Raw genomic sequence first — 6,932 nt, forward strand, 5'->3', positions numbered from 1 at the left:
ACTCTTCTAATTAATCCGGAGCGATTCCCAAATACTTTTCAAAAGTGTGACGTAAGGATGGATTCAATCGGTCATATGCCTTCTCCAAGATGGTTTTCAAATTCTTTTCATCTTTGTCTCAACCTTTCCTCTTTTAATCCTTCTGGAGTGTCTCAACTGTTCATGGTGTTTTTTCTTGTCGTCATTCTCAGCTTTTGAAGACTGAAGTAGAGTTCCTCTTAAATCCTTACCCGCTCTTCCAAAGATGTGTAGTTCAAGTTGGATGCCTTCCCCTCATAATTGTTTTCGATTGTGATAATTATTTTCTTACCCATCCGGAGTTTTTCAGGAGTGTTTTTTTCGTTTCAATTATCCGGAGGCCTCCATTTTAGAATATTTCTTCATTCATAGTTTTCAGCTTCGTTCGTTCCCATATTTGTACCGGTGCTTCGTTCAAGTATTCATTAATCATTTCGTGATCTCTTCATTATCTTATACCTGGATTCACTCAAGTATCTTCATTCGTTTTCTAATTCTTTTCGGCGATTCATTCTCTTCTATCCGTTCGTTGTCAATTCTTACGGTGGTCCATTCAAGATTCCTTTCCTCTTGTTATCATATCAATTCAATTTTTATTTTCAAGTCCTACCGGTGGTTTGTTGAAGACCTTACCAAGTTTACGCTATATCTATCCAATCCATTTCAAGAAGAATAAGTAGTATGCTAAATCCGTTGGTTGGCATCAATTTAAGTTAATGAAGGATAGGCATACCATAATTCCTTATTCTTGTTTTCCCTCAAGGTGATTTAATTCCTTCCTCCGAAGTTCATTCGTGGTATCAATTCTCGATTCAAGTTGCTCACCTTTCTTTTCCGGAGCTCCAAGTTATTTCAATTATATCATTTCAAAGCTCCATCTAATCATTGCTTCAATATTATTCTTTTCATCCTTCACTTCTTTTGATCTTCCTTTTATTACCGGAGTTCTTATGAAGGCTCAACATGGTGGTTCATCAAGGATTCCTTTCATTCTTCAATTGTTCTCCAAGATTTCTCTCGAAGTTAAGATCCGCTAAGCTATACTCTAAAATAAACACGATGCTCAACACATGTTTTGTTTTGAGGATTTCAAGCATTCTTCATCTTGCATTCCGAAGTGCAATTCTTTCTATCTTATCTTTGAGATAGTGTTATGTCATTCGTGATAATTTTCCTTCGTATTTCATGATTCACAAGTTGTCAAGAATTAGATATTTTAAATCCATTAATCTCTTTGTTGGAATTATCTTGGTTAGATTTCACCTAAAACCTTCCATAAGGAATTTTGCTATTGTAGTGCTTATCTATGATCCAAGTATTCCTTATCCTCTCGGTGAAAGAAGTTTTTCTCTCTTTGTTGGTCGCAAGCAGGCAATTGTTTTACTTTAGTGACCGGTTGTCACCTCATAATTTTGAGATGTTTTCCATAAGCCCACAACAAGTTTATCCCTTGCGTTGTTGATTATCTAACAACTCCGTTCAACCCTTCTTTGTAATGATGCTCTTTCAATTTTGGTTGGTAGAGCTGTCTTTTTTCTTCACCGTTCTTTCCTTTCCAATGATCTAGCTTCTATTCTATCATTTTGGAGGCATTGGGATGTTGCTCTCTTTGTTCCATCATCTCGTTTTGCCAAGATTATGTTCTTTTCCATCCTTATCCATTTAACCGAAGTGTTGTTCGAATTTGTTCTTCCTTTTTCCTTGTTTATCTTGTTTCAACCAGAGTGGTTTCAATTCCTTCTTGTCCATTATGCTTGCCATTCATAGCTTTGCAACCTCCAAGGTTCACATGGTGTTCCTTGCTTCTCTTTTCTACCGGAGTGCTCTCAATTTTGTTCAACTCTGTTGTGTTCTTCTTTCAAGTTTTTCAACCTCTCAAGGTTCATTGGTTTCACTCGTTTGTCAAAAGAAGCAACTTAGTTTTACCACTTCCTTCTTTCGTTTCTCTCTGGTGCCATCCCTAGATCTCGGGGCGAGATCTTCTGTTAGTGGACGAGAGTTGTGACGCCCCGAGTCCGATGCACCAGGTGTCGTCTAGTTATTCGCCGTCATTGCCATGTCATTTGTTTGTGTGTTGCATTTTTTCATGTTATCATCCGCATTACATCTACATGTTTTCAAAACTCGCATCCGTCCCGGTCTCCCCGTTCCTTCCGTTGTCCGTTCTGAGCCTGGACACACTTGCACGCGCCCGTGGCACCTCTGAAATATTATTTTATAAGTGGCATAAAATTTTTCTCGGAATGGGTTGAAAGTTTGCGAGCGGTCTTACTATAGTGTAGGTAGACCGCCTGCCAAATTTCGTCACATTCCGAGTCCGTTTGATAGCCCAACCGTTAAACATACAACCACAATATAGTCGGTTTATTCATCGGACGTTTCGGTCCCCGAAACTGCCGCCGGGCCTCTCCTTCTCTTCTCTCCTCTCACCCCAGGCCTCCCTTCACAACCCACTCCGACTCTAAACCAGCCACGGACCCCCTCGTGTGTTCGAAAGTTGTCCCGAACCCGACCCGAGCAGTCGTGACCAATGGGTCCGGATCATCCTCAAACATCCCCAAAATATCATCGTTTTATTTATTGGAATCCCTTGCCTATTTATTCCCGTCCGTCGGTTTTCGCTCAGAAGATCCAAACTTCCCTCCTTTCCATATATTTAGTCTACCCCTAGTCCATTTTGGACCAAACCCTATTTCCTAGGGATCCTCCTAGCCGCCACCACCCCACTGTCTGTTCTCTGTTTCCATGCCCGACCAACCACCGCGTTCTGTTCCTCGATCCCCTCACCTCTACGCTCCCGGACGCGTCCAACGCCCACTGCTCCTCGCACCCGCGCGCCAGCAGAGCAGCATCTCTGGAGGAGCTACCTCCATCGTCGAGCACCAGCAGGAGCCCCGAGCATCCCCACGCCGGCACCCTGCCTTCCCATCCACCTCGCCTCTGCTTCGTGCGCTCGGCCCGGTCTTGCGCACCAAGCCCTAACCCGGCGACCAGGCGTCCCTGCAGCCTCGCCAAGTCCTTCCTCGCGCCTGGATCCGCGCCCCTCCATTCCCTACACCGCCAAGTTCCCAGCCGGTGCTGCCGTGTTGACCTTCCACGCGGCCAGCCGCTACCGACTTCTCCGCCTCGCCATCATTTTGCCGCTGGAGCCGAGGTCGTCGCCTCCTCAGTTCGTCGCGCCACATCCAGTTTTGCCGGATCCGACGCATGCGCATCCCCGCCGACCGGATCCACCGGTTTCAAGTGCTTCCCGCCGTCCCGGAGGACATGCACCATCGCGTCCTCTACATCGCGCAGCGCCAGGACCTGTTGTTGCTGCCTCTGTTGGTAACGAGCAGCAGGAGCCCGCTCATCACCGTTGACCGCAGCCGCGCGTGGCCTCCCGTGCCCTGGGCCACTTCTTGTGCCAAGGCCCAGCTCGCCCTCCATCTCCCCACGGCCTACTGCCACCACCGTTCGGGCCTTGGCCCATGGTGAGCTGCCTCCCCCAGCACTCGTTCCTATTGGCCCGATTACATATTCAGCCCAATTGTGTTTTTTTCAGTCCAGCGAATTTCCAAATTATCCAGAGACTGCAGTTTTATAGATTAGCCCCTCTACTTCATGCATATAATAACTCATGAACTATGCATCACATGTAAAAACTTTATATATAAAAATTGCTTAGAATTTCATCTAGTTTCATATTATGCTACTTTCATCTATGTTAAAAATGTTTAAACTTGTTGTTTGTATTAATTTGCTAAATCACATGCTAAAATGATTTATTTCATAACTAAATAACAGTAGCTCTGTTTTAAATAAACTTTATATATAAATGGGGTAGAAAAATGCATAGTTTAACTTGCTTCACTTTGTTTTACTATTTAACAATAATAAAATATGCTTTAGGACAGAACAGTACCAAATCTAAAATATGCTCATGAGGATTTTTCGAAATTGTTGCTTGTCATTTCCGGCCTCATTTAAACTTGCCTAGATAGGTAGTTTATTATGCTCACCCTCTCTTGCCATGTTAAGAGAATTTAATGTTGTTGGGTACATAAACGGGAGAGAACTAAATAAATGCATGTGGTGTTTCGTCAATTTGCAACTCGTTGCATATTGAGCTCCACTTAAATTGTAATATTGTTTGTGCACTTTGCCATGCCATGCCTCATTAAACCGGACATGCATCATACTTGATTGTGCATCATGTCATGTTTATGTGATGGTGCGTTTACTATGTTGTTTGCTTCTTTCCGGTATTGCTTCTTCTTGATAGATTCCGGTAACGTTGCGATTGTGAGGTGATGACCCACAAGTATAGGGGATCTATCGTAGTCCTTTCGATAAGTAAGAGTGTCGAACCCAACGAGGAGCAGAAGGAAATGATAAGCGGTTTTCAGCAAGGTATTCTCTGCAAGTACTGAAATAAGTGGTAACAGATAGTTTTGTGATAAGGTAAATTGTAACGAGCAACAAGTAACAAAAGTAAATAAGGTGCAGCAAGGTGGCCCAATCCTTTTTGTAGCAAAGGACAAGCCGGACAAATTCTTATATAAGGAAAAGAGCTCCCGAGGACACATGGGAATATCGTCAAGCTAGTTTTCATCATGCTCATATGATTCGTGTTCGGTACTTTGATAATTTGATATGTGGGTGGACCGGTGCTTGGGTGTTGTTCTTACTTGAACAAGCATCCCACTTATGATTAACCTCTATTGCAAGCATCCGCAACTACAACAAAAGTATTAAGGTAAACCTAACCATAGCATGAAACATATGGATCCAAATCAGCCCCTTACGAAGCAACGCATAAACTAGGGTTTAAGCTTCTGTCACTCTAGCAACCCATCATCTACTTATTACTTCCCAATGCCTTCCTCTAGGCCCAAATAATGGTGAAGTGTTATGTAGTCGACGTTCAGATAACACCACTAGAGGTTAGACAACATACATCTCATCAAAATATCGAACGAATACCAAATTCACATGACTACTAATAGCAAGACTTCTCCCGTGTCCTCAGGAACAAACGTAACTACTCACAAAGCATATTCATGTTCATAATCAGAGGGGTAATAGTATGCATAAAGGATCTGAACATATGATCTTCCACCAAGTAAACCAACTAGCATCAACTACAAGGAGTAATCAACACTACTAGAAACCTACTAGCACCAATCTCGGACTTAGAGACAAGAATTGGATACAAGAGATGAACTAGGGTTTGGAGATGAGATGGTGCTGGTGAAGATGTTGATGGAGATTTCCCTCTCCCGATGAGAGGAGCGTTGGTGATGACGATGGTGATGATTTCCCCCTCCCGGAGGGAAGTATCCCTGGCAGAACAGCTCTGCCGGAGCCCTAGATTGGTTCTGCCAAGGTTCCGCCTCGTGGTGGTGGGGTCTTGTCCCGAAAGGTTGCTTATGATTTTTCTTCTCATCGAAAGACTTCATATAGGAGAAGATGGGCGTCCGAGAGCCACCAGGGGGCCCACGAGGTAGGGGGCGTGCCCAGGGGGGAGGGGCGCGCCCCCCACCCTTGTGAGCAGGGTGTGGGGCCCCTGGACTTCATCTTTGGCGACGATTTTTCTTTATTTATTTTAAGATATTCCGTGGATTTTCAGGACTTTTGGAGTTGCGCAGAATAGGTCTCCAATATTTGCTCCTTTTCCAGCTAGAATTCCAGCTTCCGGCATTCCCCCTCTTCATGGTAAACCTTGTAAAATAAGAGAGAATAGCCATAAGTATTGTGACATAACATGAAATAACAACCCATAATGCAATAAATATTAACATAAAAGCATGACGCAAAATGGACGTATCAACTCCCCCAAGCTTAGACCTCGCTTGTCCTCAAGCGAAAAGCTGATAACAATAAATATGTCCTCATGTTTAGAGGTAGAGGCGTCGATAAAAATAAAATACGGACATGAAAGCATCATGATTGTTTCATAACAGCAACATATATAGATTTGTCATATGATTACTTATGTTCAAGTGATGATCTTTTCACAATGCAAAAGTATGAATTAGAAACCTTATTAGGCGCTAACAAATTATAACCTCAGTCATTGAAGCAATTGCAATTTATCATAACATCGGAAGGAGTCTATGTCAGAGCTTAAAAGCAAGTCCACATACTCAACTATCACTTAGTCCTTCATAATTGCTAACACTCACGCAATACTTGTGGTTATGAAGTTTCAATCAGACACAGAGAAAGATTGGGGCTTATAATGCTGCCTCCAAACTTATTCACCTTTGGGTGATGTCAACAATAATAGTTCATGCTAACGTACATCCAATTGGATATATATATCAGGATCACCCCACCACGAAGTGCTTGCCAAAGGATAAAATGAAAAAGGGAAAGGTGAAGATTACCTTGACTCTTGCATAAGATAGAGGATAATAATAAAAGATAGGCCCTTCGCAGAGGGAAGCAGAGGTTACCATGCGCTTTTATGGTTGGATGCACAAAATCTTAATGCAAAAGAACGTCACTTTATATTGCCCCTTGTATGTGAACCTTTATTATGCAGTCCGTCGCTTTTATTGCGTCCACAACAAGTTCGTACAAAGCTTATTTCTTTGCACTAATAAGTCATGCATATTTAAAGAACAATTTTTATTGCTTGCACCGAGGACAACTTACTTGAAGGATCTTACTCAATCCATAGGTAGATATGGTGGACTCTCATGGCTAAACTGGTTTAAGGGTATTTGGAAGCACAAGTAGTATCTCTACTTGGTGCTGAGAATTTGGCTAGCATGAGGGGGAAAGGCAAGCTCAACATGTTTGAATGATCCATGACAATATACTTTAACTGAGATGCGAGAAAACATAACCCATTACGTTGTCTTCCTTGTCCAACATCAACTCTTTAGCATGTCATACTTAATGAGTGCTCCCAATTATGAAAGATG

This window comes from Triticum aestivum, chromosome 3A (assembly GCF_018294505.1).
Source record: "Triticum aestivum cultivar Chinese Spring chromosome 3A, IWGSC CS RefSeq v2.1, whole genome shotgun sequence".
Classification (NCBI taxonomy): Eukaryota; Viridiplantae; Streptophyta; class Magnoliopsida; order Poales; family Poaceae; genus Triticum; species Triticum aestivum.